At 47.5% G+C, this 21766-nt stretch overlaps 1 protein-coding gene across 13 annotated transcripts in view; it reads left to right on the forward strand.

Moving 5' to 3' along the window:
• Nucleotides 1–10076: 10076 nt before the first annotated feature.
• The window catches only part of IKZF1 (IKAROS family zinc finger 1), a 91077-nt gene continuing 79387 nt past the window's right edge, over nucleotides 10077–21766 (forward strand). For 10 of the 13 annotated variants that reach the window (XM_019939551.3, XM_033862765.2, XM_019939564.3 and 7 more), the window contains exon 1: nucleotides 10077–10203. The gene's annotated coding sequence lies outside the window, so the exon portion shown is untranslated. Of the gene's footprint in view, nucleotides 10218–12359; nucleotides 14226–21766 lie in introns of those variants that run through there. The other 3 variants (XM_033862764.2, XM_033862766.2, XM_033862763.2) reach the window with 3 other exon arrangements.

A 21766-nucleotide genomic window follows, 5' to 3' on the forward strand; every position in this document is an offset into this window, starting at 1 on the left:
GTCCTCCGGAAGCCCCAATCCAACGCTTCAATTCCCTCCTACCCTTGGCCTGCCTCTGTCCTTAAAGTACTCAGTCTTTTGTCTGTGAAAAGACAACAGGATTGGGTCTTTAAGAGAAGAAATAAATAGTAAGTAGTTCTCCAGGTTTTCTGCAGCTATGTCTCATATTTGACAATCTCACACTCACCGACTTGACAGTCTGCTTTCGCTAATCCATATGCATATAAGGTGTATATTACCCCCACGTCTACGAGATTCTCACTTAGCCAACGACATCTGTCTGTGAACTGTCACGAAATGCTAGAATGATTCTTTTTCTTTTGTGGTGTCAATTCCTCTATCTGTCATTATGAACCTTGTTAAATACCCTCTTCCCTCCCCTTGTGAAAGGCATGAACTGAGTGCTAAGTTTCAAACATACCCCCTTAGCACATCCAGATGGGGAGAAAAAAAGCACATCTAGCTATCTACTTAATCAAACATCTACTTTTACTCCATCAACGGGGAGGAGGCCCTTTTGTACATTTAACAAATTCAAGCAATTTAGCAACTGGGTTAAAGCCTATGTAAAGTACTTCAACAACATGGGAAATGAAGACACTGGTCTTCTGTCTTAGAATTGGTTAATGGAAGACGTGAAGTCTCAAAGCGCGCACAACCGTGGGTTCTTACGGAGCTGCCCTAATGCACTGCTGGGAAAACCTTGTGAAGTTTTCCATCACGGGGGGAGGTGGGTTGACAGTCTTTGCCTTTGCTGTCAGTTCCACTGTGGAAGGCTCCTAAATTTATTATATCTAGGAAATGATTCTGGTGCAAGCCTATCCTGGAGGAAGCAAAGAAGCAAGGCATGCAGCCCGCTCTTCCGAATGTATTGTCTGTTATTACTACAAGGCTGTGGGCTGAATCTTGGCAACTCCATGGGCAGGGACCTTGGGTGCTTCTCGGTCTAAACTTGATCAAGGGGAGGCAGAGCAAGAAAGAGGTCCCATTGGCCTTTCTTCATCTACCAGCTTGACAAGCCCTAGCTAAACAATATATTCAGAAAGTTAAATGGAATCATCACAGTGGAGCAGCAGTGTTTTCCACTGGTGTGAATGTCTCCATCAAATACCATCTCTGCTAAGTCATCAAAATGCTCAATACCACCGTTAGAAGATCAGATGTCAAATATTACGTTTGGATCAAGAAAGAGCTTTGTCTCTTTTTTTGCAATCTCCTCACTTTGGGAGGGTCCATCACCTCAGTTTCCTCATCCACAAAATATGAATAATAGCGTGGTCCAACTTTCTGGGGAGGAGAAGATAGATGAGTGCTTTGTGCTGACTAGCTCAAAAGCCACGCAAATATAAATCACTGAGTACTGCACACGCTGCCCTGCTGCTGCTGTAGGCGCCTGGAGCTGTCACTGAAGCCTGCGAGAGCTCCAGGAACCTACAAGAAGTATGTGCTGGGAGAGCCAGGTCCAGAGTCTTTTGGTGGTGATGACTGAAACGCTGTTGTAGTGGAGGGGCAGCTGCTAAGTTTATGGTTATCGACCACTGAACTTGGACTTGCTCTGAGAAGCCTGCTCCACCAGGCCAACCAGCTCAAAGGGCATCAATCATTTGGTGCAACACTGTGTCTTATGGGCTTAATGGTATTGGAATCTGAAGGGCCAGAAGCTGCCCTTGGAAGTGAACAAAGGGCTGTTCACAGGCTGGAGGAGTGAGCGCAAGATGGACCTGACTTTTGCTTCACAAATAATCTAATAATAAAGGAATTAAACCAACACGCAGGCTCTATTGATCTATCATAGTGATTGAATGATCAGTCAACGCACATCTGCACTCTACAACTTAGCAAATGGAGCCAAACCTCTCAGTTGTATCCTCAGGTTAGTTACTTGGCTTGTCACCTTTTGGTGATCATGGAATGTGTCCCCAACTACAGTTAATCGTCTTACAAATGTATACAAATCCCCCATCTCAACTTGCACCAAGTACTAGCAATAGCCTTTGCTATCATCTATCAATCAATACATTATCCCTTCTCCCCAAACGCAGGGTCATTTACTATAACCTATTGGAAAATGCTGCTTGGCAAAGACTGTTTATGAGATATAATCATAGAAAATAAGGGGATATTATAATGAGAAGTCAACCCTTCAGTTTAATTGCAAAAGACTGTTTGAGCTAAAGGAAATAGTGTATCTGAGCTCTGAAGTGGAAATAAAGTTGCCAGTTTCTGAAATGCATATCATAGAAAATGAGTTCTTTTTCTTCATTAGAAAAAACATATCTGCAAGTAATAAGAATATTACGAGTAAATACTAAAAGAATACATAGCCATTGGCTGTGAGTAGCTACAGAGTACATTATATCTTTGAATAATTTCTAAATCACTGACTTAGAGAAATACTGAGTCCTGGCCTTGGTAAATTATAATCTGTGTTCTTATCCTATAGAAATGAAAAGGATCATCACCCCACACAACCAGAACAGGAGAAGTTTATTATGAATCTGAAGTGTTGCATTTGTACATTATTCTTTGTCTCCTTTTAGAAAAATAGCTTGAAAATGAACAGAATAATGTATGTATAAGGGTAGTATGAACTAAATTGTCATATGCTCTATAGACCTAAGGAGGAAAGAAATGTGGAACTTGCTGTGCTGAAGTTGTTGTTGCTAAGGAAGCACTAAATAGGTGAAGGCGAAACCCTACGATGTTCATGAACCTGGTGCCCCAGATGGACGGAGGAACAAAGAGAAGGTAGGTCCTTCCAGCTCTAAAGCCAGGAAAAAGCAGTTCCTATGCAAATTTGAAAACAAAGATGACAACTCTTTGTTGTTTGACTTAAACAAAATTGTTTTTCCTGAGTTAGAAAAGTCAGATTAACCCTTCAAAATCAGTACCCATAAATGGAAATATCAGCTAACTGTTCTGGTCACTGTTGCAGCCACTGAGGAAACAAAGGAAAAATATTCTATCTTCCTAGAGAGTAAACAAAATAAGTGTTAACTCTACAACATGGTACAGATGATAAGGGCTGTAGGGAAAAAAAAGGAAAGAAAGAAGGAGAACAGGAAATTCTTGGGTGGGGGTGGGGGGAGGGTTGCCGTGCTTTACAGAGGGTAGAAGTGACAGTCTCTGAGCCAAGCTGACATCGGAGCAAAGATTTGAAGCCAGCAGGAGGGCAGGCAGGCAGGTACCCGGAGGACAGTGAGCTGGTCCAGATGCTTGAAAAGTAGCAAAGCAGAGCCAAGTGGCTGGAGACAAGTGAGCAAGGGGCACAAGAGCTGGACATGAGACATGGGAGAGACACGAGGAAGGAGAGAAAAATCACACCTCCTCGGGACTTCAGCTTTAGTCAGAGAGCGCCGGCACACTGTCCAGCAAAGAAGCACACAATCTTACTTCATTTTTCTCAGGCTCTCCCTGGGTGCTGTGAGGGGCGAAGACAGAAGCAGAGAGTGACTAGGAGGGCCCACAGTTTGCAGATGGAAGGCGACAGTAGTTTGGACCAATATGGTTGCCATGGAGATGAGAGGAGGTTGGGTTCTGGATACCTGTTGGAAGAAGAGCTGGCACGAGGTCTTGGCAGATGGGATGGGAAGAGAAGGAGGCATCCAGGATGACTTCAAGGCTTTTTGGCCTCAGCCATTTCCAGTTGCTATTAGATAAGATGAAGCAGGTTTGAGGGGAAATATCAGGGATTTGGTTTGAGGCCATGGTAAATATGAGATGTCAATTAGATCTCCAGGTGAAGTGTATGCATCCTGATTTCAGAGGGAGGTCTGAACGGCAGATGTCAGGATACACGTGACATTGAAAACTATGTCTGGGGCCTTGTCTGGAGAGCTCCAGCATTTCAGGAAGGAGACGGAGAAGCCCGTGACACAGGGGAAAACCTGGCAAATGTGGCCTCACGAACATCTACCTCCCTGATGTCATCAGGTCCAGAAGAAATGTTTATGGGTGTTTTAGGTAAACTTTAAAGCCCTAGATCAACGCTCACTTACTACTCCTGGAACCAGCTGGGCTTTGCACCAACCAACCACTTTGAATTAATTCTTCCCAGCTTTTCTCAGATAAAGAAACGATCAATTTGCAACTTGGTCAAGGTGAGTCCCAACTGCAAGTCTGCAAACCCCTTTCAGGCACTTGGCCTTCTTCCTCACCTGCTTTCTGCTGGATGTCACCTTCCAAGAATCCTCAAGGACCTCCCTAAGCAGGGGAAAGGAAAGAGAGGGGACTATCATGGATTACCGGGCACCAGGACTGAAGATTTACATCCAGGCTCTCAATCAATCTTGAAGCCAACTCCATGAAGCAGGATTGACCTCTCCTGTTGTAGATACAGATAAGAACGTGATGCTCAGAGAGGTGATGTAATTCAACTAAGTTCCTACCGTGGCCTTACCTGGAGCTGGGAGAGACACAGATATCTTCAGGACAGTTTCCACTATAGAGCCCCAAATCTAAACCCCTTCTCCAAAACCATCCCAATTCCTCTACAGATGGGACAGGAAAGATTTATGATGTATTAACACTGGAAAGAGAAAGTTGCTATAACAATACAAAAATAGCTAGACTCAATGTCTATGTACTTTACAGATTGGAAAGCCCAGTCACAAACCTTCATCTTTCCTGGATGTGTCGATCTGATCCCTTTACCAAGACTGGTGCTGCCAAGATTGGCAACTTGGCCTCAGGGGAAATAAAACACTGAAAGTGACCTGGAAAGAAAGACTTTCCACCAGCGGGAGGAGGATGTCTTAAAGGTCCTTAATGAGTCCTTGGAGGGATCTCAGCTCTCTGCTGGGACACAGGGCATAGGCAGGGGGCATAGCTGAGAGAAGTGACCGAGATTTGTATCCCAGCCCAACCACTTAGAAACTGAATACTTCAAAAGTATCGAACACTGATTCAGTGCTAAGTGTCCATTCAAGGTTGCCTAGCGCACATTGACTCATTCAGACTGTGGACGTTACTGATGAAGATCTGACTGTTGGTGGTGGTGTTATATTCCCATTTTACGGAAGAGGAAACTGAGGCCCGGGGAAGCCTAGGAGCTTGCCAAGCTCCCAAACGCAGTTTGGCTCCAGAGTCTGGCCCTTAACCTTCAACCCCGGGCAAGCCACGCTCTCTGAACTTGAGTATCCTCGTTGCGTTGTTAGACGGAAAATAACCTGGCAATAATAGTCTGGCAATGTGCTCCACAGAGCTGGGCTCAATAGAGCTGTTACCTGAATATGACTGTTTGCCTTTGGTTAATTGTCTCTTTTGAGGAAACTCTTCTAAAGCCCCCAGCGCTTCCTACACCAGCTCGAGTACCACAGAGCAGCTTCACCCTCTGTGTGTCCGCAGGCTTTGTGTCTGAATACCACAGAGCGTTGCACGTCAAAATGCAGTTGTTTCCACTTTTCTGGATTAGCAGTTAGAGGCCCTGCAGGGATAAGACCACATCTCATGCTTTATGGGGACTACCTGTCTCTCAAATACCAGCCGCAAAGGCAGGCGCTCAATGGATACATGCTCTTTGCATAAACGAATAAATGCATCCCACCGGAAGGTGTGACACCACCAGAAATAGTGTTCCAATCCCGAACTTACCCCATACAGTCAGTGGGGGGAGGGTGACACTCAGCTCTCGGTTTTCTTTATCCTAATCTGTTCAGATCACTTCAATATCTGCTTTTCTTTTACTCACACAAAACATCTTTTCATTGGAAGGCTTTTGGGTGATTCTATCTCCTCCAAATCACTATATCTGACTCAGTTTGTTTTTCACTTGCTTCTAAGCAAACGATATTGATAAAAAGTCACTGTTTTTGAGAGTCTAAGTGTATTCTTCTTACAAATACCAAAGGGAATAAGGTGAAAAAATTATCGTAAAGTGGGAAGGATTTGGTTGTCAGCTGCATCACATCCTTGATTCAAAACCCAGCTGCACTGCTGCATTTCTCTGAGTTTCAAAACCAGGAGCCACGGAGCCTCTGGGGAGGACATGGTGCACCCTGAGGGGTCTCCTTCTGGGCCCCCAGGCATTTCCCACCCAGGCTCTGCCAGCTGGACGGTCCTGGCTCTGCATGAGCCGCCCCCCACACCTCCCCACCCCTGAGTCCTGGTTCTTCACTTCCAAACCCAAGAAGTGAACCCCAAGGAAAAGGGTCAAGGCCTTGCCCCAGGCTGGAAAGCTTTGGTTTTCAAAAACAGAAGAAGCAGAAGCTGGAGATCATAAAAACTGGGAAAAAGAAACCAGAGCAGCAGAGCCCTTGTTGCAGAAGTTTCATCCCAGTGCTTGGTCTTTTTCCTCAAGTTCATGAGCCTTCACACCATACAGAACCACAAGCGTTCTGTATGAGTTTCACACTACAGAAAGATAACAGAATTTCATTTTTTACAGAAAACTTTACCTATTATTTAACAAGATACTTACTATTTAAGAAGATACTTACTATTTCTCAACTGCTGGAGGCAAAGGGATGCTCATTTTATTGCTGTTTAATAGATTTTCTTAAAGAAAAAAACACCATCATCATCGTAATTACTTACATACATTATCTCATTTAATTTCTCTGAATTCTAGCAACACCATTGGAAAGTAGGTATGCTCTGCAGGTGACAAACTGAAACTCAGAGAGGTTAAGTAACTTGCCAAGACTCACACAGCTAGTAAGAAACAAAACTAATAACCACACTTATCACCTCAACTATCCTTTTCCTCTACAAAACTCACTCTCCTTTAAAATGCAATCCAGGCTCCGCCAGAACAAAAGCACCCGTAACTGACTCCATTATTATAGTAAGTTCTGAATAAGTAGACTTTGATTAATTCTATAGGTGTTTTTATTCTTCTGAGAAGATTATCTCGAAAGAAAAAAATGGTAATTTAGCAATTATTGTCTGAATGAACTAAGCTATTTTTAACACTCTAACGTTATGGAAACAGCTATCTATCTGTATCTATCTATCTATACACACATATATATATATTTCTAAAGAAACAAAATGACACCTATAACTTTTTAGAGGATCACACCTGTTTCAATTTCCACTGATACGTTTTCTCCTCCAATGTGTTTTTTAATGTTTATCGTTTTTATTTTTTATCGAATGAAAGATTCTTTAAATTATATAGTGCTTTACAGTTTAAAAAGTTTCACACACGTGGTTTCACGTAATCCCATAATAACCCTTCTTTTAATCCCCTACCCCTATATAGATCCTCCAATATGCTTCTACTGTTGTCTTCAGCAGCTTTAACTTCTGATGGAAGGGTCATCTCTGGCCCCACGGAGTCTTATCCACAGACCCAGGTTACAAGCCGAGTTCCTTCCGCTCCACCTCTTTGCGGTGGTACATGAGACTGGCTAGTAATAGTAGAGTTCATAATAAATAATAATTACTGCTCACAGAGTCCTCCTCTCTGCTATGGCAAGAAGCATATGGCAAGGAGTTTTGTATGTGATCTACTTTATTCACCAACAATTCCGGGAGGTAGCTTATATTATTACCGTCAATGTGTAGATGGGGAAACTGAAGCTCAGAGAGGTTAGTGACCTCGGTCAAGGTCACACAGCCCAACGGCCTGGGCTCCTAGCCTCATGCTCTTCTGCCTCAGGAGGCTTTGCCTTGGTGGGATGAACACATCTGAGTCCTTGACACGCACTCCTGGGGACCATGGCACACATTTAAAGAGAGGAGCCTGGGGGGCGGAGCTAAGAGTGTCGCACTCATCCAAGGTCATGACCCCTCCACCGGGTCATCTGCCTCCCTTGGGGCCCTGCACCCTATGTTTATTGCCTCATTGAATCTTGACAAGGACTCTTTAGGATGAAGTAGCGTTTATTTCTTTTGCAGATAAAGAAGATGAGGTTCAGAGAGGTTCAATAACTTTCCCAAGGTCACACAGGTAAGGGAAGGACTAGGAATTAAGTCAATGAACCTTCTACAAGTCCAGCCTCCTCTGGGCTTTTAAGCACGGAGTTAACTGTCTCGGGCTCAGCACGGCAGAATTTCAGGACAAACCGAGTACTAGTGTCGCAGAAGGGGTCCAGCAAGAACTTGGCGCATGCTGTTTGCAGCTCAAGGATGGTAGGAGAGACTTCTCCCAGGGATGGCAGAGGCGAAGGTGGTCAACAGGGCCCCTGGCCCCGCCAGGAGCAGCCTCCTTAGACGGGCCACAGCCTTCCCTGGCCTCACTCAGCTGCCCGTTCCCTTTGCCCGGAGCCACTTCTCTCCACTTGGAAGGCCTGCCCAGCCTCCCGCGTCGACGCCCCAGAGCCCTTTCTCGCTCTTCCCATGGAAAGACGCGGTCCCGTTTTGTTTGTCCTGCTCGCAGGGATACGCCGGCGTTTATCTGACCCTTACCGATGCGCCCCTGCAAGTCTTGAAAGGCCGCGGTCTTGGCTCGTGTAACAGACCCTCCCCTGGCGCCTGGGCGGGGGTTGGGGGCGATGCCCAGCACAAATCTGTTGAATTCATGACTCCTGCTCTTCTGCTCAAATTGAGCACTCTCGCCGGGCTCCTGCCGGGTGGGGCCTGCCTGATCAGAATGACGGACTCCTCGCGGAGGACGAAGAGGTGCGCCATCAGAGCCGGCATTCCCGTTTGAATCGATACTCAGCGCCTTACACTCCCGCTTCGGGGCTCGCGGAGGGAGAGGCTGAGGCGCAGAGAGCCGAGGAGGGGTTACAGGTTTGCCTTCCGAGCCGCCCGCGCCGCCGCCGCCGCCGCCGCCCTTTCACACTCGCGTGTGCACACAGGCCAAGCCGGAAGGCGCGATCCTAACTTGTGCCTCGAGCGGGTGGGAGGGAAGAGAGACGAGAGGTATTCCATTGGTTGTCTGGGAAAATGAATTGCACCTTCCCCTCACTTGCGGAGGATCAACTTTTCCCACCCCCTCGGGTGGGCACTCATAACCTGGGGTCGCAGCCAGAACCGGGGATGCAAGTGGCCCTAGCTGGAGGGAAACGAAGCCGGGCGGGCAGTGGGCTGCCCTAGACGTCGGGGAAAGTGCTTCACGGGACCCCGAGTGCCCCGGGCGGACGAGCACGCGGGTGCCCCGACGAGTGGCCCGGGGCACAGGGTTGCGGGTCCCCGGGAGGGCGCCCCGGCTTCAGCGGCCCCGCACGCGTCGTCCGCGCCGGACCCCCAAGGGTTAAGCGCGGGCCCCGCGGCGCGGTGGCAGACACGCCAGCCAGCCCGGGACGCGGAAAGGCGGTCACCGCCGGCCGCGCGGGGCCGCGGCGGGATGCGGCGCTGGAATGAGGAAGCGCGGCGGCGCGGGGAGGGCTGGGGCGCGCGGGCGCGGGGGTGGCGGCGGCGCGCCCAGCGGGCCCGGCACAGGCGAGCGGGCTGCAGCCGGCGGCGGCGCCAGCAGGTACTGCCCGTGCCCGCTGCCGCCCCGAGAGCCTGGGCTCGGGGGGGCCGGCGTCCAGCCCAGCGCGGCGGCAAAGTTTGCGCGCGCGGCCCCGGAGTTGCGGTCGGGACGGCGCAGCGCGAGCGGGCGACCGGCGGCAGAGGCGACGCGCCCCGCTCCGCGTCCCGCTGCGAGCCCCGCTCCGAGTCCCGCGCCGCGCCCGCTTCCGAGTCCCGCCCCACGACCCGTCCCCGTCCCTCTCCGAGCCCCGCTCCGCGTCCCGCCCCCCTCCCGGCTCCTGTCCCGCTCGGTGCCGGAGCGTGCGCGGGGTCCGAGGCGGCGGCGGGGCAGGGCGCGCCGGGACCGGCTTGGCGCGCAGCCCCAAAGTTTGTGGAGCGCGGGCTGCGGGCGCGCGCTCGGGCCGGTCGGCCGCAGGTGGCTGAGCGCTGGCCCGCGGGGGCGCGGAGCGGAGCCCAGGTGCGCGGCCCGTGGGCGGCGCTGTGCGCGCGGGACGGGCCGACCGGCCGGGAGCGCGAAAGCCTGGTGGCGGCCGGCGGGGGGTGGGGAGCGCAGAGGAGAAATGGGGAACAATGCGAGTGAGCAACTTCAGGAAGTCATTGTGAAAGAAAGCTGGGAAGAGCTGGGCGGCCGAGCGAGCCGGGCGCTCTGACAAGTGCCTGCGCGGCCCGCGCCCGGGGCGGCGTCTGCGGCGACGGTCCTGGGTCCCCGCGGAGCGCAGCCGAGCCCGGGCGGGACGCTTGGCCACGGCGAGGGGGCCGAGCAGGCGAGCCCGGCTCCGAGGTTGCTCTTGGCGCCCGAGGATCGGTCTTGGACTCCCAGAGTGCGACGCACACATCCACGTGAGTGTTTCCAGGTAGAATTTCCGTAGGAAAACTCGGATTAAAAAAAGAGAGAGAAAGAAAGAAAAGACGAGGCGGTTAGATGTGTAAGTCCTGGTTTCGCTCGGGTCCGCCTCTCCTCTCTGGGGACAGTGGGAGCGCTGACTTTTGTCAAAGCCTGGGCCACTTGGTGCTGTGACTGCAGGTGCAGGGCAGGCCGGCCGCGGGACACCTGTGAGCCGTCCCGCTGTCCCCGTGGGGAGGACACCGTGGTCCCTGTCGTGTTTAAATCGATCTACGCTTATATAGTGAGATCACGGAAGTCAGCCTTTATAAAGTCATTCATAACGCGCTTTCTTTTCTTATTTTTGACGTGAGAGCTTTTTGTTTATACTGTAAAATAAACAGATCGAGTCTGAACTTGCTTTCCGCAAAATCGGAATTATCCCGGTTTGAAAAGTTGGTAGTACTTTTGCCGAGTGCCGTTTTGGCTGTCAGGTTACGAAACCCCTCGGTCAAAAGGCGTCGGGTTACTTGCGACTGTATTTGAAACGTGTTTGAAAAATTCGTCAAGGATCCTTGGTGATTCCTAAGGAATCTCCTGAAGGTGTGATTGTTTTTTCTTCTAAGTTGGAGGCACGGAGTGTAGCATCTGGAGAAGCAAAAAGGGTTACGATTCGATTCGCAGGGTCTGATCCGGCACTTCCAAATGCAGCTTTCAAATGCAGTTCCCATTCTCTCTGGACTGCAGCCCCCGGAGTGAATGTCAAGGCCCTGTGCTTCCCTCAATTTCAACACTCAAAATTCCCCACCCTGCTCCCCACGGGGTATTTCAGCTCTGAGGTACCTTATTTTAAACTTGGAAAGACAAACTGGTATTGAAGAAATATCTCCTTCACCTTCTGTTAAAAGTTAAAAAAAAAAAAAAAGGAAGCTGAAAATATTTAATATGCATAATATTTAAACTTTCATGGAAATTTCAGTGATTTTAAGGATTGGTTCACTTTGGTTGAGGGGAGAGTGGAACCTGCAGGAAACGGTCTGAGCCTCTTGAATTCACTGCTTTGTCTGAAGATGTTTATTTGCTGAGGTTATTCGGATTCATCTTTTATATGGGATTTTTAAAGTAATAATTCAAGTATTATGTATATTATATGTGTTGCAATTGTTTCAGTGACAAATTAGATTATTTGATATGTGGCTTAAAATTTAAGCAGTCACAGATATCTCTAACCGGAAGATTACTTGCTTACATTCCAGATTATACAGAACGTGTTAAAAAATAATTTGTGTGCACAGATATAAATAATGATGTCGCATTTAAAAATCCTATACAACTTGGGTTTGATATAGTGTATCCGATTTCAGAACTTCCCATGGTCATACATGTTTATACCTTTTTTGCATGGGAAAAAAATATGTGTTTCCTGGCCTCAAAGTCCACCAGAGCTGAAGACCAAAACATGTCACTGAGTTAAATGGTCAGGTTTTCTTCCCATCCTGTTTCTTGGTGATAGTTGAAGGCAGCAGTTTCAGAAACTCCTCCTTGCTTCTTTAATTCATCAATATTTTAATAAAAGTGCTACATCTTGGGAAACTACATATCCTCGGAAATTCAGGAGCATCGTAACAATAAAAGCCCATCATCACGGCCTCCTGGGATGAGCCCACAGGTCCGTGAATCAAAGTATGTTGCATTTGGGTCTTTTGAGAAGTATGTCTGAAGTCTCCTGAGAGAAGGTAACCAGTGGTTTCCTTGCAGCCATTTCCCTTGTTGAAAATTAAGATCACAGCCAATTTCCTGGCCAAGAGGCTGCAGCCAGTAGTGCTGGGACCACTGTGTCTTCCTCACTGGAGGCCTAGATTCTGAGGATCGTGGTTCTTTGGTTTGGGGATCTTTTCCCCTTGGCTTGAATTTGTGTGTCTCACATTGGGTCATGTGTAGGAGCATATTGTCAATATAAACGTCAAACTCTTGAAGTTTGAGAGGACCTGGTGTATATATACAGTCTACTACGTGCCATGCTGTGAAACACCTCCACCCCACCTGTCCACGTGTCGTGTGTATCCTTCACGGTTACATGTGTATTAATAAATACAGGAAATAAAGACATTATGTGACCATATGCACACAGACACACACAGGGAGTACACACAGCGTGGGGAGAGACGCAGGGGGCAGAGTGGGAAAGGGTTATAACATCAAACACACCTGACCTGAGTACTAAAGCCCCTCCTTTTTGGGTTTTGGTTGGTTGGTTTGATTTTTACCTTTTACTAAAACAAGACAGCTTTTCCTGCTTGGAATGGTGAATTTAAGCATAAGTGACGTTAGTACTCTGGGTGTCTGCCTCACGTATTTGCAGTTAACCCAGAATCCATCAAGGGTAGCAGCGTTCAGAGGCGTTTTTGTTTCTTTTTCCCGCCTCTAATATTTGTCATTATGAAATACTTTCACTACGAAATAACTCTTGGTTTTGTTGCCTTATTTGAATGCAGACTTATATCAGTGGATCCAGCTCACAGAGAGCAACCCTTTGGGGTTGACTGACAGCCCTTGCTATTTCTCTTTTTTTTAATTATTATTTTTAAAGTTTCATTGAGGCATAGTTGATTTACAATGTTGTGTTAATTTCCGCTATTTCTACACACATTTTTGGGTGCTGTGACTCCCACTTGTGGCCATAAGACCTTGCCCCTCCAGCCCTGATGGTTACCGTTAGTCCCTGTCTGGTGTCGGTCCGTTTGTACCTGCAGAGCCCTCAGGCATGTGTGTGGCATCATTCCATGTCACTGGAGAAAACACAAGATGTAAAAGCGACAAGTGACCCATCCTTTGAGGCTGACAAGGGGAGAACCGTTGATCCAGTTGACACCTTGAGACAGATCATTTTGGTTTTGCTCAGAACAGGCACATGTACACGTGTGATCCAGACCTTGGGCAGGTTGCATTTCAGAGCATAGGCATTACACACACACGCGCGCACACACACACACACACACACACATTTAAAATCCAGATGAGGAGGGAGACAGGGGTTCATCAGGGACGTGGGCCTCCCAAAGCAGACTCAAGCCACACCAGCAAAACTGGTTTTAGCATGGGGTCGACCAGATGCCCACCCTGGTTTCTCCACGGAGACCTGGCATGTTGTTGTTCTTTTCAGTGTAATAAATGACTCTGCACTGCAGGTTATCCTTCGGCATCTCCTGTGATATATGTTCACGTCCTTCCCTTTTCAGTGTCGTTGCTTTAATAGCTTGTGTTTGACATCACTTCGAAACGTTTGATGATAGTCTAACAAATATTTGTAAGACGTTAGGGAACATTAAAAGTGAAATGCTGCATCAGTACAAGTGAAACAGAGCAAACAAAAGAAGCTTTGCAGAGAGCCCCAGGGGGGAGAGGTGGGCAGGGCCCACCCTGCTTTGGTGTGTATTTGGTTGGGGGCCAGGAGTCACTCCTGAGAAGGGCCTGGTGGGGAGGCAGCCCAGGCCTCCTCTGCAGGAAATGGCCTCATCCCTTGAGTCCGTCTTTTTTTCCTTCTCCTGTTTTGCTGCAATGAACAGGTGGGTGGATGCCTTGGGTGCCTCCCATGATCCACCTGGGGATGAACTGTGAAAAATGGTGAAAACCCCGAGTTCCAGGCCTGGGGGCCGCCTGCCTTCCCCACCACAGGCCTGGCTCTGTCTCCCTTCTCCCAGGGCCGTTTGTTTCTGCCTTTGGGGTGCTCAGAATGCCTGTTGACTAAAAGAGGTCCCGCTCCCACCCGCCGCAAGCCCGCCAAGTCAGACGTCCTAATCTGTAAACCCGTTTTGGTCAGGACAGGAAGCACGGGCTCCCTTCCTGCCCGTGTTTTCCTGAGAGAAAACTACCTTCCCTCCTTTTTTGCATATTTGGCAAATGGGCCCACCTTCCTCTCCACCCCAGTGGAAGGCGAGGAGGGCAGTGACGAGGTGAAGGAGACAGCAGGGTCCCTTGCAGGTGGCTGAGTCCAGGGGCTTCTGCGCAGCTCAGGGTCCGAAGGCCCCAGGCCTCCAAGGTAGGACTGGGGGGCAGCCCCCCTGGGTCTCCAGGGGCCACAGGCTCCTGGGTGAGATCGCCCATTTCTTTGCTGCTTTTCCACAGATGGGATGTTCCCAGCGTGCACTCTCCTCCTTCCCAGGGCAGCCTACGACCCAGCCGCTGCCCGGTACCCCTCCCGTTGTCTGTCCTGGGTGATGGAGAGCCTCATTACCTTCCATGTGCTCTCTCTGCTTTCGGGGGTCCCCGCTTCACCTCCTGATGGCTTACGGCACAGGGCCACGGCTTAACGAATTGCTGAAGATGGGCCCCAATGAGTGGGAAAGCTCCTCCTTCAGCTTTTCTCATTCAAGTGTGCAATGATTCGTTTTTCTTCAGCAGTCAGCTCACTGCTAAAAGAAATCTGACTCTCTTCCTGCCATGTTCGCGCCAAAAGTGAGCTCTCATGGACGTGCAGTTGGTGCAGGGCTTCTGGGGTGTGTTGAGGGCAGGTGCAGTGTGCGAGGGTCCCAGCTTTGTTATTTCATCCCTTCCCTCCCTCCTTCCTCTCTGTCTCTGCCTCTGCCTCTGTGTCTCCATCTTCCTTCTGTCTCTCATGTGTGGGGTTTTTGCAGAGACGACTAAGAACTGCATAAAGAATTTGTAAATGACCTTACACATGCTGAAATAGACTTCTGGGCTCCATTGTGGAGTTCACATGCTAAAATTGACACTCGAAAGCTTTTTCGGGCAGTTTGAAACTGTCTAAAATTGAACAAGATGGTTTGGATTAGAGTCCTTTTCTAAAGCTAGGGGTTCCACGGCGAATATTGATTCATCAGTTTTTGGTAGATTTTTGTTCTTACATCAAACTTTCACTGGCACACTTGGAGCATATGAAATAGCACGTGAGACATCTCCTTAGACCAAATGGGGAAAATGTTTAATTTAGAATCTTTAGGAGAAATGAAAATGAGGGATTGATCTCTTATAAGCTGACTTTGGAGGCACTCTGAAGTGAACTCCGGTGCTTTTAATGGAAACTAGAGAGAGCCGGCGACCCCCTGCTGTGAGCCCCACTTTGAGCCTGAAAAAGTGACCTTTACTTCCTCCTTTGTGCTGGGTTTTGTGTAGGGCAGTGATATTCAAAGAGATCCACAGTGGAAACATATTGATAAATTGTGTATCCTACTTCATTAAATTAAAACTCATACTGCTAATTATCTCAGGTGGTGAGAGATAATTGCAATTAATTACCATTTAAAAATGGTTTAGAAATTTCTAGTGCATTTCTACCTGCGTTTTCTCACTTCTCTCTGGAGTTGTGTTTGTTTAACCTGAATTTCAAGAATTTTCAGTTTAATTTACAGCAGATAGCCTTTTGTAAAAGAAATGTAATTTGCTGGGAAAAAAAAAGTAAAACATTGAAAATAAATAATTTAAACTTATTTAAGGGCTGCAGAAAAATCTGACTGTAGTGTTTAAAATGAGTTTTCCTATATTTTGCTCCCTGATGGATATGAGCATTTTCTGCCTGATTATACATAAAGATGTGCTGATTTTGTAGGCCTGAAAACGAGGAAGTTGTAAGCCTCTGTGAGGTTCTACTGACGACACCCCCCCTCCTCCGGGTTTGCATGAGGACGTTGTGGGCTGAAGGTTGTGGATGACAGAACGGACACCAAGCAGTCCTTGTGGGGCCTGATACCCACTCGGAGGGCATATCCACATGGACCTTGTTACGTGTTCTGTTATGTTGGGCATTTTGTCCTTGGGATCCTACAAGGTTTGGGTTACAGGATAGCTCAGCTCTCTGTCTGTCACCGAATACAATGGAAATCTAGAACTTTTCTTGCTCATTTGGTCCAACTAAAGAACCCATTCAGAATATCAAGTGGTATCCTTCTGTGTGATTATTTTAGTTACTGTCAGTAGCAATCACTGTTACCAAATCATTGATACATTTGTACTTCCTTTACCCTTCTCAGATACAACTGAACTTGACTTCAGCTGACCCATTTGAAGCTGGGGTGACCAAAGTAAATTCCCAAAGTACTGAAGCTGCTAAGAGATTAAGCTGCGATTTAAGGAGCCTGATTTTTGAATTTACATTCTGTGTACTATGAACTTGGTTTTGAAAAGTGAATAGAGATGATTTTTTAAGAATTTTTATAAGAAGGCACTTCATTTTAATTCATTACAGCTGATAATTTAATTCATTACAGCTGATAATTTTGGGGTGTTGTAGACAGAACTGATCTCAGAATGCAAGTCCTTTAGGGAGAATTTCCCATTAACCTGGAAACCACATGGCCTTAACATGGAGAGTCAGCCATCAGGATGTCTGCACCCATTTCTCTCTGGAGCCAGCATCCTATGGTGCTCTGGAATACATTTTCTCTCTCTGTTTGCATCTAGATTTGTAGCTCTTGTTTCCCCACCAGCTAGGCGGGAGAGACTTTTCTAAATTTAAAAAAAAAAAAAAAAAAGTTATATGGTAAACTGGATGGTGTCCTCGGTGGGAAAATCAACAATAGCTTTTCAGTTGTTGTTGATAAATAGATATGTATGGATTGCAAACACTGGGTATTCCTGTGGGGATTAGCATAATTTTACTTCCTTGGGTCTAAATGACATAAATATAGCTTTAAAAAGAAGTCCAATGGCCTTTGTAGAAACCTCAGTATGACAGGTATGTTTTTCGGAGTGTTATGAGTAGACACGTGGATTTTGCTACCGTATACAGTTTTAATTTTGAATTTTTCATGTCCGCATAAAACTTCACTGCTAAGAAGGCAAGAGGAGATACTGTATTCATGACAGCATCTTGCCTTGCTGAGTAAAAAACTGAGTTCATATTGTAACTTTGTATTTATCTATTTTATAAAAAATGAAAAAAAATCTTTGAAAAATAATAGGAACACAAAAACTATTCCTGGGTTCCTCTGTCTCTTCACTTTGTAATGACAAGAGATCAACACTTATGAGAATATCCGTGTAAATCATTATTTTGGTCCAGTTCCTACATTTTTCTTTAAAGATGGAGATGTCACTTTTGTTGCACAGTTGCTGGCCAAGCATGAAGTCTTCTAAAATCGGGAAGAAGGTAGAAGAAAATGATCTAAACTTAGACTTTTTACTTAAGTGATGAAGTGTAAAAGGCCATTTATATTTGAGGAAGTGACTTAGGAAATGGCCTCTGATGACGGCCAGAATCAGGAAAAGTCCTCTAAAAGAGTATGTAAATTCTGAGTGTGTCTGCCTCTCCCAGGGTTGCTGAATAAACAGCAGTTACTGTTAGTAGTTTGAGAGCCAGTGTACAGGGGTGCACACATGAGCGGGTCCAGACACACAATAGTTGTGCAGTGCTGGACCTTCCTGGGGCACCTGAAACCCAGCTCTGGACCTGTTTTGAAAGCACAAACTGTCTCCAGCTCCGTTTTCTGTATTATTTTCTGATTTCTAATATTTCGCATCTTTTTTCCTACCTCACTTCGAGACAGGTGGCTCCATGATGGCTTTTACAAATAGTCTCACGGTTCTTTTCATTCTGTATTAAATCCCTCCTCACTAAGAATGTTTTCAGACTGCAGGGTTTTCAGCTGTTTTTTGAAGAGCCTTCCTGAGTTCCCCCTGACCCTTCCTCTTTTGCATATCAGTTCCTGCCCCTAGAAAAAAAATGTGAGGACAGAATTGCACATGGGAGCTAATTTGCCCTCAAAAAGCAGGTTCACAGCAGAACAAACCGCTGGAGGAAGAGTTCTCTGTAGCTCAGTTTAAAAGAAGTGTGTGTGTGTGTGTGTGTGTGTGTGTGTGTGTGTGTGTGTGTGTGTGTGTGTGTGTGTGTGTGTGTGTGTGTGTGTGTGTGTGTGTGTGTGTGTGAATGCCTCAGTTAAATATGGGGGAAGGGGGGTGTGAAAGCCAAATTGAATTCCCTGCCATCCTGTTTAAATCTTGTTTTTCATTGTTATTTGCACCAGCCCTAATCTCTGTGGAATAATCATGAAAATGTGTAGATTGGCAGCTAATTTTTGAAAAATGAAAAGACTCAGAAATGGAATAACTGGGCTCCGAAGTTGTTACGTTCTCCCGACCTGTTTTGTCAAGTTGTTAGGAAAACCTCTACGGTCCCCAGAACCAGACACAAAGACCCTGCATACTGCCTTTGCTTGCTCTTGGAAAGTTTCCTTTTTTAAGAGACAGTGTAATTCACAGTGATAGGGTAGATTTGCAAAAATAAAATCTACCAGTCTGAAGATCAAAAGACTTTCTCTCAGCAGGAATAACGGGTTTTATTAAAGAGGTCTGTGACCTGAAACATTTTAAATAGATTATAGGCTTGGCCCGTGTTCCCCCTTCAAAATAAACGTCATTGAGATTATAAGGAAATAACCCCAAACGTAACTCTAGTGCAACCTCACTCATCAGGGAGGAAAATAACCAATAGCATCCATTTGACCAAATAACCAGAATTTAACTACATTGTAGAAGTTTTGTGATGAAGTTTGCCTTAATTGCAGGGTATTACAAAGAACATGCTTATTTTCTGTGAAGATACAGGTAACACCCATTCCTTATCCATTTATCCATTTAACATTTGGGACCGCCGCCCAAGTGGTCCCGGGTTCAGATCTCAGCTCTGTTGTCTGTTTAGATGTGTGGCCTTGGGCAGAATACTTCTTTCTTAGCCTCGGTTTTCTCATCTACAAAATGGAAAGAATAATATGGATTATGTATAATAAGAAGAATACAGTTTAATTGTAAGGATTAAAGGTGCACACTTAGCAAATGGGGATTGAATACTAGATCTACAGTGGACACTCTGCCGGGCGCTCAGATGAGACAAGAGGACAACGTGGGTGGTGTCCAGGCCTGTGGGGATTATAGCAGTGACATGCCAGGCGCGTGGTAGTTGCTTCAAGAAAGCGAACTAACCCCGGTATCGTTTCCTTTCCCTCTTTTTCTGGCATATATAAGGCACTCAAGAAAGGCTATGAAATATTTCTGGACAGAAGCTCACCCACGTGGTTCATCATAGCACATTTGTTGTGCTGTGTACTTAATTCTTTAATTGCCATTAATCAGGGTTGCTTGGAGAGTCATCAAATTGTGATTCGTGACAAGCATCTGGCTTTTCATTTTGACTTCATTAATCCAGACTCACCGTTTTGGGTTATGGAAAAGCCCTGGCACCTCAGGGAAAGTGCTGTGAGGGGAGGCGGCTGAGGAGGGTCTGGGGACCCCTGCTCTCCCCGGCCCTTCCCGCCTGAGTGGTCCTCGCAGGCTCCTGCCGAGCCATTCTTCGAGCTGCTTGCTCTCCGGCGGGTAGAAATGGGGCCACTCGTCCTGGAGACGTGCCCGGGCTCCTCTCTCGGAAGCCACGACTGCCCAGGGCTGTTGGGTGCTTGTCCCCGGGGAGGCGTCCAGGTTCCAACCCCCGTGGGTATGGGAGGAGGAAAAGAAGGCGAGGTCAGGGAGGGGCTTCCAGAAGGTCTTGCTGTCCTGGCCACCGTGGAAGCAGGATGCTGTGGGCCTTCTTCCATCTTGTGCTTGGTCCTCACTGTTGCCCTGTTCTCTAGACTCCAGAGGTACGGTGGGGAGAGAGATGGGCAAGTCCCGAGCAGCAGCGGGGGAGTGACGGTCCTGACCGCAGGCTGTGCCTCCTGAAAGGACAGGCCCCGCTGGCTGCCCCTTATCTCTGCATCTGTTTCCCCGTGTGCGGGATTCAGGGCTGCTCACTCCGAAGAGACAATAAAAGCGTTCACGTCTGTAAGAGCTGCCGGGTGACGGTAATTTCCTGAGATTGTTGTGTTTTCTGCCATCAATATGTTGGCTCTGGCCTCAAATCACTGGGGCTCCCTGTGCAGAGCAGAATATGGCAATGTTCCCGTGAAACAAGTGTTCCCTCTGGCATCTCCCTTTACAGGCCTGCTGGCCTTCGTTTGGGTTTAGGTGAAGGTTTGTGAAAATAAGGTGTGAAGTCACTTTTGTGATAAACTCCCCTTCCTGACTGCAAGCTCTTTTGTGCTGAGATCAGATCAAGCCTGGGTCCCATTTTCCATTTGACACTGGGCACGGCTTCCACGAGTCTAAAAAGAAACGCGGAGCCTGGGCCGTGCCTGTGTTTCCGGAGGTGGGGTTATTTCACCGTCCCCTTCGAGGCCCTTCCAGGCTGCCCTTTGGCAGCTCCTTGGTCTTGGAGGGGGTGGCATTTCCTCTCCCTCAGACGGTTTTCCATTGTCGGATTATTCCTTGGTCTTTGCCTAAAAGCAAAGTCACTTTTACAAAAAACTCACTACTTTTTAGTCCCAAGAGATGCAAATTTCGACTTTGGGGAAGTTGGAGGGAGCTGGTCAAGCTACGCCCCGAACCACCGTGTGATGTCAGACAAGACAGGCCACGGAGTCACAGGGCCGGCGTGGACTGTGCCCTAATAGCTTACGAATCTCAAAACGATGATGCCAACAAAACATTCGTCCAATCAAGGGGGGGCAGCCCGTAAGCACAGCCCCAGGACTGCAGTGGCTGCAGGCCCACACATTGTGGGTCCGTGTAGGGTTGGTAGAGAGTGCATGTGGAATTCTAAGTGAGTCTGAGGACCTAACAGTTCCACGTGGGGTTTGCAGACATTCAGTGAAAATGGAAACAGGCCTGTGACAGGGATCCTGCATCCTCTGATCACTGGGGTCGGCTGCCTACCGCGCCCACTGTCCAGAGCACCAACGGACACTGAGGCAGGGCTGGATCCGGGAGGGTGCCCTCGCCCTGCCGCCTCGGAACACACAGGCGCACGCGCCCGCCCAGCAGAGCCGGGCCTGGGCCTTAGCCACAGGCCCAGAGCATCCCTCTGCTGCTTTGTGACATGTTCTCACATCTCCCCACCAAGGGGAGCCGGGAGTGGGTAGATTTTGCCCCGACAGTGAACCCAGAGGGTCCGTAGGGTCCGGTGGGCTGGAAGGCAGCTTCTCCGGCAGGGCTGGGGTGGGGGGCCATCAGCTGGGCCTTACGAAACATCTTCTCTTTTTACTCGGAAATTACTTGACTATACAGTAGGGTATTGAGGAGATCAGTCCCTGCCACTGAGCAGTGTGAAGTCATTAAAACAAGAATGTCGATGCATATTTGTCAATTAAAAAGACACGTGTAGTAGTAAATGAAAAAATTGTTTTACAACAGTTTATTTGGAATATGTTTAGTGTCCTGTTCTTCTAAAAAGTTCTGTGTGTACACACACACACACACACACATACACACACAGAAAAAATGTGAGTAGTCCTAAGGAGTGGAAATTATGGGCATTTACTTGCCTCTGTGTTAAAACAGTTGGAAAATATGTATCACTCACGTAGCAGAAAAAAGTTCAAAGTCAACAAAATAAAAATTGGGAGTTAGAGTATCATTTGTTGCTGCAACATTTGAGTTCTATCTACTATACGTCGCCCCGTCAATACGGGGACACTTTAGAACTAGTTTGTGATATTTCACTGTAACATACCGTGTTTGTCTTCAGAAAGCTGAACCTTGTATTAATGCTGCTCAGTGAACACAGAGGTTTTTCTCATTTGAGTCTGCCTTGTTTCT

The sequence above is a fragment of the Tursiops truncatus genome, chromosome 9, assembly GCF_011762595.2.
Source record: "Tursiops truncatus isolate mTurTru1 chromosome 9, mTurTru1.mat.Y, whole genome shotgun sequence".
NCBI lineage: Eukaryota > Metazoa > Chordata > Mammalia > Artiodactyla > Delphinidae > Tursiops > Tursiops truncatus.